We start from the raw sequence: 11407 nt of genomic DNA, 5'->3' as shown, positions 1-11407 counted from the left end.
AGGACTCTGCCCCTAAAGGTCTCTGTGGCAAGGAGTTACAATGACTCACAGCCTTCTGAGAGAAAAAAATCCTCCTCACCTCAGTCTTAAATTGGCAGCCCTTTATTTTGAAACTATGCCCTCTGTTCCTAGACTCTTCCATGAGGGGAAGCATTCTCTCAGCATTTACTCTGTCAAGCTCCTTACGAATTCTGTATGTCTCAAGGAGGTCACCTCATCCTTCTAAACTGCAGTGAATATAGTCCCAACCTGTACTCCAAGCCCCCACCCCCTTTTCTCATATGGCAATTCCTCCATACTAGGAATCATTTGAGTGAACTTTCTCTGAACTGGATGTGAGTTTGCTTGCTGAGCTGCAGGTTCAGGTTCAGACGTTTTGTCACCATACCAGTTACCATCATTAGTGGACCTCTGGTGAAGTGCTGGCGTTATGTCCTGCTTTCTATTTATGTGTTTAGGGTCCTTTGGGTGTTTGGTGATATTATTTCTGGTTCTTTTTCTCAGAGGATGATAGATGGGGTCCAAATCAATGTGTTTGTTGATAGAGTTCTGGTTGAAATGCCATGCTTCTCAGAATTCTCATGCATGTCTCTGTCTGGCTTCTCATGGGATGGATGTGTTGTCCCAGTCAAAGTGCTGTCCTTCCTCATCCATATGTAAGGATACTAGTGATAATGGGTCATGTCTTTTTGTGGCTAGTTGATGGTCATGCATCCTGGTGGCTAGTATTCTGCCTGTTTGTTTAATGTAGTGTTTATTACAGTTCTTGTAAGGTATTTTGAAAATGATGTTTGTTTTGCTTGTCTGTTTAGGAACTTAAGTTCATTAGCTGCTGTTTAAGTGTGTTGGTGGGTCTGTGGACTACCATGATACCAAGAGGTCTGAGTAGCCTGGCAGTCATTTCTGAGATGTTTTTGATGTAGGGTAAAGTTGCTAGGGTTTCTGGGCATGTTTTGTCTGCTTGTTTGGATTTGTTGCGGACTGTGTTTATTGGGCATTCGTTCTTCTTGAAAACGCTGTGTAGGTGTTTTTTTCCTACTCTTTGTAGTTCCTCGGTGCTGCAGTATGTGATGACTCATTGAAATAATGTCCTAATGCAGCTTTGTTTGTGGATGTTGGAATGATTGCTTCTGTAGTTGAGTATTTGGTCCATATCTGTTGTTTTGCTGTAGATGCTGATTTGAAGTTCCCCACTGATTGTTCGCTCTATTGTGACATCTAGGAATGGCAGTTTTTTGTAGTTTTCTTCCTCATTTGTGAATTTTATGCCAGTAAGGATATTGTTAGCTACAACCATCTAATGAAGGAGCAGCGCTCTGAAAGCTAGTGCTTCCAAATAAACTTGTTGGATTAAATCTGGAGTTGTGTGATTTTTTTTAAACTTTGTAAACCCCAGTCCAACACTGGCATCTCCAAATCAAGGACATTATTGATGGTCTTGAAGGTTTCCTCTTTTTTTTTCATTTAGTGATGATAAAGGTGGCATCCATGTAACGCATCCAAAGTTTGATTTGGATGGTTTGGAGAACGGGGTTGCATAAGAATCTGTATTGTTCTTGTTCTGTCTCAGATATAATACTCACTGATTAACTTTCTATGATGTACATTCATTGTTTCAGGCATATGCTGCGCCAAATGTGTGTTGATTGGCGTCATCAGAGGAAAATAACCATTATTACTCTTTTTGTAATATTAGTTGAGGAACAGAGGAGGTTGTGGACCTTTGTTGGTATTAAGCAGATCTCTCAGTTTCTCTCAATTGATTCTCAGAATGTGGGTGGCACTGACAAGGTTGTGCTTATTGTGCACTCTTGAAAACATATGCCCTGTTTTTGAATTTTGGACTGGAATTTTTCACATATTCTTGCAGAGGAAGAGAAGGTCAAGGTTTAATAAGACGAACAGAAAAAGTTGGAAGTACTCAGTGGGTGACAGCATGAATGGAGAGTGAAAGAGTTGACATTCCAGTTGTAGGCATACCTGAACTTAAAAAAAAGTAACATTGTCATAGTTCTGTCAGACTCTAGGGTGCTCTCTCATTACAGAGAGAGAACTGGTGGTTGTATAACCTGAGGTGTCCACACCTCAGGCAAGGGGAGAATCCTTCATCATAAGATTTAGCCCATGTGCAAATTAAAGCCACACTGTTGGCAACTCTCTGCATCACAAACCAACTGCCAACCAACTGAGCTTAACCAACTCTTTTTCTTGCACTTTTAAACCCCAGTCCAACACTGGCATCTCCAAATCAAGGATATTATTGATGGTGATTAGATTAGATTACTTACAGTGTGGAAACAGGCCCTTCGGCCCAACAAGTCCACACCGACCCGCCGAAGCGCAACCCACCCATACCCCTACATATACCCCTTACCTAACACTACAGGCAATTTAGCATGGCCAATTCACCTGACCCGCACATCTTTGGACTGTGGGAGGAAACCGGAGCACCCGGAGGAAACCCACGCAGACATGGGGAGAATGTGCAAACTCCACACAGTCAGTCGCCTGAGGCGGGAATTGAACCCAGGTCCCTGGTGCTGTGAGGCATCAGTGCTAACCACTGTGCCACCGTGCCGCCCCCCACTGTGCCACCGTGCCGCCCCCCCACTGTGCCACCGTGCCACCCCCCACTGTGCCACCGTGCCGCCCCCCCACTGTGCCACCGTGCCGCCCCGAAGGTTTCCTCTAATTTTTTTTTCATTTCGTGATGATAAAGGTGTCATCCATGTAGCGACTGACATTTAAAAAAACGAAAAAAAACTGCAGATGCTGGAAATCAGAATCAAAACAGAAATTGCTGGAAAAGCTTGGCGGGTCTGGTGACATCTGTGGAGAGAAATCGATGTTAACATTTCAAGTCCAGTGACCCTGCCAGGGAACTGACAATTAATGCCACCAGAGCAGTGGTAACTGGTGAATTCCAAGGAATAACAATCAGGAGTTGATCTATCGGGGGAAACTAAAAGAATCCTTTCTGCAAATTCATACATTTAAAGAGTTAAAGGGGGCTGATTGATTCTCCTGCTGGGGAAACAGAGGGAGACTGGTGGAAGTGATGGCAAGGTATGCTAATAAACACGCAAAATGCTAATGAACGTAATAGGCTAATGAGTGCGTGATATGCTAATGTGACGTATTCTAATAAGCGATATGCTAATGAGCTAGTGGCTGAGCTGTGCCTACGCTGGGACCAGGAGAGACAGAGAGAGAAGGACGGAGCTCTTCTGAAGAACTACGTTCAAAAGAAGAAGCTGAGCGTAGTCCGTGCAGGTTTGAAAGCCGGGGACACGCTCAGAGAGGAGTGCAGCAAGTCAGAAGCGGAGCATTGGAACTGCCAGCAAGAAAAGAAGAATTAATAAAGGAAACCACAGGCAGTGAGTGAAATGTTTTCAATTATTAACGTGGAGAGAGAGAGGGCAGAGTGGAGTAGACAAGGGAGAGAAAAATACACTGAGGATATTTTTATTTAAACCAAGTGTGAGTGGAACATTTCTGGTCGGAGTGCAGCGATAGGCAAAGAGGGATCTGGGGTGACTGGGGGCGGGGGGAAAGGGAGACGCCAGGTTCTGGGGGAAGAAGTTGCTGCGCAGAGTTAACTAGCAGAAAGATGAGGATGAGGGAGTCCCGTTCGCTGTGGGAGAGCTGAGATACCGAGAGGGAGGCAGATGGTCCCGGGATCCAGAAACACGGGCACGGAGAACCCACCGCCTCAACAACATCACAAACTGTCCACTTGCTCGCCTTGGAGAGGTTGGCATCAGGAGCGCTGGAGGAAGCGAGGGAGTGAGAGTCAGTCGGCAGGTCAGCGACTGAGTTCCTGGTCGGTTTGTTCCATCTGGAATATACTGCAGTACAGAGGATGGAGAGACTGGCATTGAGAAAGGCAAGTGACTGATCGATGGGGAGATTATAGAAAAAGCAGATGGGAGGCTCCAACTAGGATGAAATTGCAATAAATCTGTCAATTCATTCCTAATAGTATTTCAACAAGGGCGAATTAGGCATTTTGAAATGTGTCAGTAGCTTGTGTGCTGACCAACCACTTCCTAATAACTCCTTTATTTATTGCTCGTGTATTATCGCAGTTTGACATTTTTGACTACAGTTGGGAAAGCTATCTTCGTAGCTTTCGTTAATAAATTGTTGCGGAGAAGGAGAAACCTCGGGCGAGTCTGAATGCACCCCAGCTGAATGTAATACAGGGATCTGTAGGGAAGGTAAAGGTGTTTCGAGTCAGATTCGGTTCAAAGAGTAACAAGGGGAAGCATGTGCGAGGAAACGTTCTGTCAGTTACAAGGTTTGAATAAGGCAAGAGCAAGAACGATGGTTTTAAAATATAGAGGGGAAATCTATATGAATAAAACATAATGGGGAGTCTGTATTTACTGAAGTTCTTCTACAGTACATTTACTTATTCTTTGATACTGTGTTGCAAACAGTGTTGTACAGTTCCCTGCACATCGGGGATGTTGGATCAATGCATAACAGTAACAGATGTCTATTTCTGTTACTTTCCTCTACTGATGGATATAGCCAAAAGGGATCTGTTTAATTACATTGTATGTGCTACAGCTATGGAGCAGATTCAGGAGGAAAACAGAATATACTGTGATAGGAAAATGCCCGAAAGCGATATTTCTTCTTGCAAATGACCTGAATTACTATATATATCCAAAAGCAATTTTAAAACCTATTCCTGGCGATATCTTCCAGACTTTTTATTTTGGCTTGTACTTTTTTTTGTTGAACTGACATTCACCCTTGGGCGTCTCTTTAGGGGTCAGGTTGCTCTGTCGAGAAATAAATTGTTCACAGTAGGGGGAAGTGCAGGACAGTTGTACTGCTCAAATGTGCCTCCTGGTGGCTCAGGAATCATCACTGACCATGTCTACAGATGTGCTTATAAGCAGGAGCTGGAAGGTAAAGCGAATAATAACGAAAGGGAAGCTGGAGAAATAACGCTTTTTGTTTCAAACGAAGAGCAAAACAAAGGCATTGAATGGAGTCCTGTATTTTAAAAGGACAACTGGCAAATTTATAACCTCATTATCAGAGATTGTTGGGACTGTTGTTTTCTGGCAGTAGGAACTTATAGTTTTTACGTGGGCCAATATTTGAACAAATCCAAAAGTGTACTCATCTGCTTTGTTGGCACACTTCTGACATGCCACAATCTTTGGAATGAATGAGCCAGGAAATTGAGTTTGAAAAGTAGAGACAGTATGAGAAAACTGAAAGGGGAAGGAGGGGGAAGATATCCCCCACCCTACACCATCACCAAACCGCCATTCCAGAAGGATTGCCTGAAAGAATGTCCCATTATGTACTACAGTCTAGATTTTCTTTTTTTACTCGAGTTTCTTGTATCAGAAAAATTTGTTATCCTTACCTGTGATTGTAATAAGGTGTTCCACACACCTGGATTTTATATGTAACGATCAATGCTCCAAGTTGTGTATTCTTCCAACACCTGTCTTCGTATTGGGTGATAGGCGATTTGTTTCCTGAATTGTCACTGACTTTGCAGTTTCCCCTTGCATGTAACTCCCCAAACTGTTTTGTGGTGATATATATGCTGCGTTAGAATTTAGTGCTCCACTGAATTGACTGTTCGAAACAGAGTCAGTAAACTTGAATGGCCAAATGGATGAGAAATTCACTTGGAGATGTATGACTGCCTTCTGTGATTACAGTTGATTATTTAGCATTGTGATGTGTCTTTATACATTTGTGCAACAAATGCTGCTGTAAGTCTGAGTTTAACAGTTGTCTGTTCAAATGATTGTATTAGCTAAGTTATTTTTCAAATCAGTCAAATCTTGGTAAAGTAAATATTTGCAGGAATTTGCTATACCACTTCAATTTGTGGAAATGCTAATATGCAAAGCTGTAGAGACAGCGAACCTGTTAACCAACTGAAACTGCAGTAGGTGCAACGTTTTCCACCATCACCACCTTTCATCTCCACCCCCACCCCATCCCACCATTCAATTATCTCCCCTTGTATTCAGAAGAAATTTTACACTTCTGTATTATAACCACAAGTGACGTCTTTCCCTTTTGCACATTGCGCAAGTGGGAATGCTTTATTTGTCTTTGGTAGAGGGTGCCAAAACTGTTGATGGTCGGGCATTCTCAGCCAATTCTTCAATGAGTTTGTGCTCAAAAATCCTAATGTATAATTTTTTTTTTGGCAGGGATTGAAGCACAGTGACCATCAGCAAAAGCCTTGGCTGATTTACATTCTCCATTCCTAATGTAGAGTGTTGGGGCCAATTGTAGTGACCTGTTGCAATAATACCAACAACCTCCATTAACACAGCACCTTTAGTGTAATAAAGCATCCTGAAGCGCTTCGCAGAATAAAATGTGGCAATGAGCCAAATAAGTAAACATTAGGTCAGGTAGATTTTAATAAGTGAACTTAAATAAAGAAAAGGATGAACAGAAGGGGGGAGGAACTGTTTTTCCATAAGAGATCAATAATTAGGGTCCAGCAGTAGGGTTGTGGGATGTTTTAATGCATAAGGCAGAGAACTTAAACCAGTTGAGCAACTGGGGGAGCTCTTGGATCAAACCTTCCAATCCAGATCAAATACAAGATCAGAAACTCATAGCGATCATTAATCTTCATGTAATGTTGGGAATGAGAAAGCTTTCTCTGGTTGTTTTAAGGAAGCTTGCGTTAATAATTCATTATGTTTTTGGTGTGTATTTTTTAAAATGCATGTTTTACAAGCAAATAAAGAAAGTTCACCTTTCAACTCTATAAATTCATACCACATGATCATTCTGAGATGGAAGGCTCATGTACAACCACGAGCTATAAGGTTTGAGTTTGGATTTGGCCTTTATTGAGGGCATGGATGGCAAGATCTATGATTTGTTGACATTTGTGCCTGAGCTTCCATAATAGTTTTGCAATTATGTGTGGATCACTGGGTGATGTACTGACTGGAAGATAGAAAAGATAATGTGGTGCAGGTTTCTCTTGGATTGAACTTTATAGCAATTTATTGGAGGGTGTTGAGTTTTTTTGATTGACTGCCAGCTTTGCAAAGATGATTACTACTCTTGCAGCCCCACCTAAAGCACTAAATAGGAATATATCATTAAATATATTAAAGCACGGTAATGATGGAAGTATTAAGGGCACAACTACACCAATTAATATCCGAAGAATAAAGTAAGTTTTGAAATACAATTTTGGAGGTTTTTGGAATCGGGCTTTGCATTTATTAAATTGAGGTCCTGTGCAAGTTGCAGGTGACAATGGCTTCTTTATATCCACTTCTCCAATTCTTCGGCTGTTCAAGAATGTGAAAATCTTGCCAGCATCAGTACTTCTGTTCATATGATATTGCAGAGCTTTGATAACTTACTTTTGAAAAGGTGAGGAAATAGCATTCCACTTATTACTTTTGATAGTATGGATGAAAATATAGCTATGAGTGTTGTTGAATCTTGATAATGCAGAAAAGATATGATTTTGAGGAAGAAGGGTTTCCAGAAAAAAAATCATTATTTTGGAATTTCTCCTTTAAATATTCTTACCTAAACTTACACTAGGAGTTAGCTGCCTGTAAAAAGATGGATTTCTTAGCAATGACTCTTGCTTCTGTACTCCAAAACTTTTTAATTTGTGGTGAAAATATGTAATCTCTGTAAGATAGGTTTAAGTGTGGGAATATTACGCATATTTCAACAATTACCCTTTCTTCGCCTTTGTATTATGTTGTGGTTTTAGAGATTCAGCCTTACTCCTTCAGTAGCAGTCTCACCTGAGATAGTCCTGGGTTTACAGCTTCACTGTAAGGTATGAGCACGCAATCTGAGCTGATACTTTGCTGAGAAGGAGTATTGCATTGCCAGAGGTGCCAACTTTTGGATCCGATTTTAAACAAAGATCTGTTTTTTCAGGAGTGCGTAAAGATCGCATGGCACTATATGGGGAGGAGAAAAACATGGATGTCCTTCTGGTCTCCATTCCGTTATTTATTCTACAATCAGTGCCAAAAATAGGTTAACAGTTTGTTTATTTTATTGTGCTTTCTGTGACTTTACAATGTGCAGATAAGCTATTGTGGTTGCCAGCAGAACAATAGTTACTACGGTTCAAAAGAAACAAATTGATCCTAATATGCTTTGGGACATCCTGAGGATGTGAAGGGTGTTATGATAATATAGATTAGTTCTTGTTATTAATGCACAATATTAAGAATACAGAAACCCGTTTGAATGTTGCTTACATGTCATTTTTAAAGTTTCTATCCAAGTCTTGTTCACAGGGTATTTATTGTACATTGTTGAAAAATGTGGTGCTGGAAAAACACAGCAGGCCAGGCAGCATCCGAGGAGCAGGAGAATCAACGTTTCGGGTGGAAGAAGGGTTTATGCCCGAAATGTTGATTCTCCTGCTCCTCGGATGCTGCCTGGCCTGCTGTGTTTTTCCAGCACCACACTTTTTAACTCTGGTCTCCAGCATCTGCAGTTCTCACTTTCTCCTCCATGTATTGTACATTTCCAGAGCCGGTCCCGACAGATGTTTTGCATGATTCTCATTGAGCAAACAACAGCAGTTTCAAAAGTTGTTATCATGGAGTCAATGCAGAAACATGGACTGAAGTCATCTGATGCAAATAGTTGTGTGAACAAGACTTTAGTAATTTAACTACCACTTCCTTGGGTGCTTTACACCTGTGCAAGTTCAAAACCATTGTGATTAATACATGGTGTATGGTTATTTTGTTTTTAGCTCTCCAGGCCATGCTAACTTTGCAGGAAAGTAAAATATATTCAATAGTTTTCTACCCTGATAGAGTTTGTATGTGCCATGGTAATTCTGGAAATCAAATAAATTAGGCAAAATATTTTATTTTTAAAGTGAGATGCATTTGATTTTTGAAGGTGATTAGTGTGCCTCCATGACTATCCCAATAGCATTGGGCTCCGTGTGCAGTGGAGCTTTCTTAAGAAGGTAAGAAATAGGAGCAGAAGTAGAGTGTATAGCCCCTCTCATCTGTTTCAACATTCATTGTGATCTTTGATAATCTTCAACCTCAACTTCATTTTCCTGTTCTCTCCATTGCACTTTATTCCATGACAATCCGAAAATCTATCTCTGCTATAAGTATGATGAACAATAGAGCATCCCCAGAAATATGGGTTTGGGAATTCCAAAGATTCATAACTCTTTTGAGTGAAGAAGCGTTACCCCCTGCCCCCAGTTCAACAATCAATCCCTTATCCTGAGACTATGGCCCTGTGTTCTAGATTCCCCAACGTGGGGAAGATACCGTCTGTATTAACCTGGTCAAGTTCCTTCAGAACCTTGCATGCTTCAATGAGATCCCCTCTTACTCTTAAAATTCCTGAAAATGTAGGCCCCATTTATTTGGCTTTTTGCCAGAGATCAGCCCTCTCATTTCACAGTAATAAACCTTCATTGTATCACCTCCAATGCAAGTGTGTTCTTCCTTAAGTACAGAGGCCAAACTACTGGCTGAGATTCTGAAATAATCTTAATCCAAACCTTGCTAGACTGGTGTGAGTCTGACAGCATGGCACAGTAATGTAGCACAGTTTTTTTATAATGTGGAACAATTAGGAATGATAGAGTAGTCTGCATTGACAGTCAGTAACATAATTATGCTGGTTTCATTGATAATGTTTTTCATATGCACCTTTTAAAGTGCCTATTCCTGGGTAGTTACACAGCACCTTTTTTGTCTATAGGGAGTCCAACTATTTCGTACAGACCAATGAGGATTTAGTATTGGGCATGATGTCATCCTACTGTAATCTCATCTTGCCTTCACTGGGTTAACAATACCAGAAGTTATACAGAGCCATGGTTTTAAATAGTTTAATTGAAGCCTAAATAGAGAATCCAAGCAGCCTTTTAACTTATCATGGTAGTGGGGATAAAAAGTGAGGATAATTTAATGACTAATATTAGAAATGTCATCCCCTCCTCACCAGTGCTCTAATCTCTCCAATATAAAGTGCAAATTGTTAGTGTTAGTCTACTGTTAGCCCAAACTAGTTTAAAAGTGGATAATTAAACCAATAATACACCACTGGGCATCTTATTAATGGTAAATTCACTGTCATCTAAAATCAAGTACTCCACCTGAACAAAATACCATGAATGTTGGATGATTAACTATTTCCAGAATAAATGTCTGTTGATTTAGTTTGATTATTTTATTTGCTTTAGTCATTAAGAATCATAGAAATATGTATTGATATGTTCCAATAGCTTTCCCACTGAAAGAATGGTCCAATTCAAGAAATACATTTGGTGGAGATTTCCAGAGATAGTTGTTTCTGTTTAATGGTGTTTCCCCTAACAGCTGTTTCTGCTCTGTTTTTACTTAACAAAATCCATGCGCCTATGCAGTCAATAAGAGTGTAGGGCCTTTCAGTGGAACTTTACCACCTGAGCCCTGAGACCCTTTTTCAGCTTTCTGCATGAAAAGGATTGCCCTGAGTTACTTAGCAGAGTCTGAAAATGGATCTGTCACTACTGTACAATAACTCTGTCACATCAATGTACCTGTTGGTCATGAAAGGTTGCAATACCTGTTACAAGGGGGTTGAATCAGGGACATGTTAATCTTGATCACTGGCTTTTCTGTTTTCAAGAATGGCTGATGTAAAATGTGGAAATTGCCACTGAAGATATCTTCTACCTTTGCAAAAATTCAAATCAATGCAGCCTAACTTGGGCAAAAACAAAATTGGGTAATCCAGCATAAACTGAGGGGTGGACCATGATTAACCTGGTCAGTGTGACTGCCCAGATCAATTAACTGAGCCATTGGAAAGTTGAAGTCTCTGGACGTTGAGAATTCTGACCAAGTGTATTTCACAGGTGGTCTCTAAGAAGATGACTTGTAGAATAGTGTAACTCTTTTCCAGTAATTTGTAGTCCAGAGAAACAGCCAGTGATGCACTGGTAAACAATTGTGTTTCAGAAAAAGTCTAAAAGTAACAGCAAGGATCCATATGGTGCAAAAGCATTAGCATTGATGCTATGTTTTTATATTTAGAGCTCTACAAAGATGAAACAAGTGGTTTGGTTTAAGGGTAGCCAGTAGATGTAATTTACTTGGATTTCCAAAAAGCATTTGATAATGGTGTCAGAATATAGGGTAATTGAGTAAGGTGAGAGATTGTGCTGTTTGGTACTGTGTTAGTAAAGGTTAGAGGGTAAGTTAACTTACAGTAAGCAGAAAGATTGAATGTGTATTTGTAATTTTGTTTTATCGTATGTTGGTGTAGCTATCTCTGCCAGCATGTATTACCCATTTCCCATTGCCCTTGGACAAGGTGATAGTGAACTGCCCAATGGTGGGAAAGGTAAACACACAATACTATTAGGAAGAGAGTTCCAGAATTT

General features: G+C 40.6%; 1 protein-coding gene across 2 annotated transcripts in view; it reads left to right on the top strand.

The window, feature by feature from the left end:
• Positions 1-3202: 3202 nt before the first annotated feature.
• plxna2 (plexin A2) overlaps positions 3203-11407 on the top strand; it is a 463799-nt gene continuing 455594 nt past the window's right edge. For both annotated transcript variants that reach the window (XM_060845449.1, XM_060845451.1), the window contains exon 1: positions 3203-3377. The gene's annotated coding sequence lies outside the window, so the exon portion shown is untranslated. The remainder of the gene's footprint in view (positions 3378-11407) is intronic.

Source organism: Hemiscyllium ocellatum, chromosome 26 (assembly GCF_020745735.1).
Source record: "Hemiscyllium ocellatum isolate sHemOce1 chromosome 26, sHemOce1.pat.X.cur, whole genome shotgun sequence".
NCBI classification, from domain to species: domain Eukaryota; kingdom Metazoa; phylum Chordata; class Chondrichthyes; order Orectolobiformes; family Hemiscylliidae; genus Hemiscyllium; species Hemiscyllium ocellatum.
This window is presented reverse-complemented; position numbering and strand designations above follow the sequence as displayed.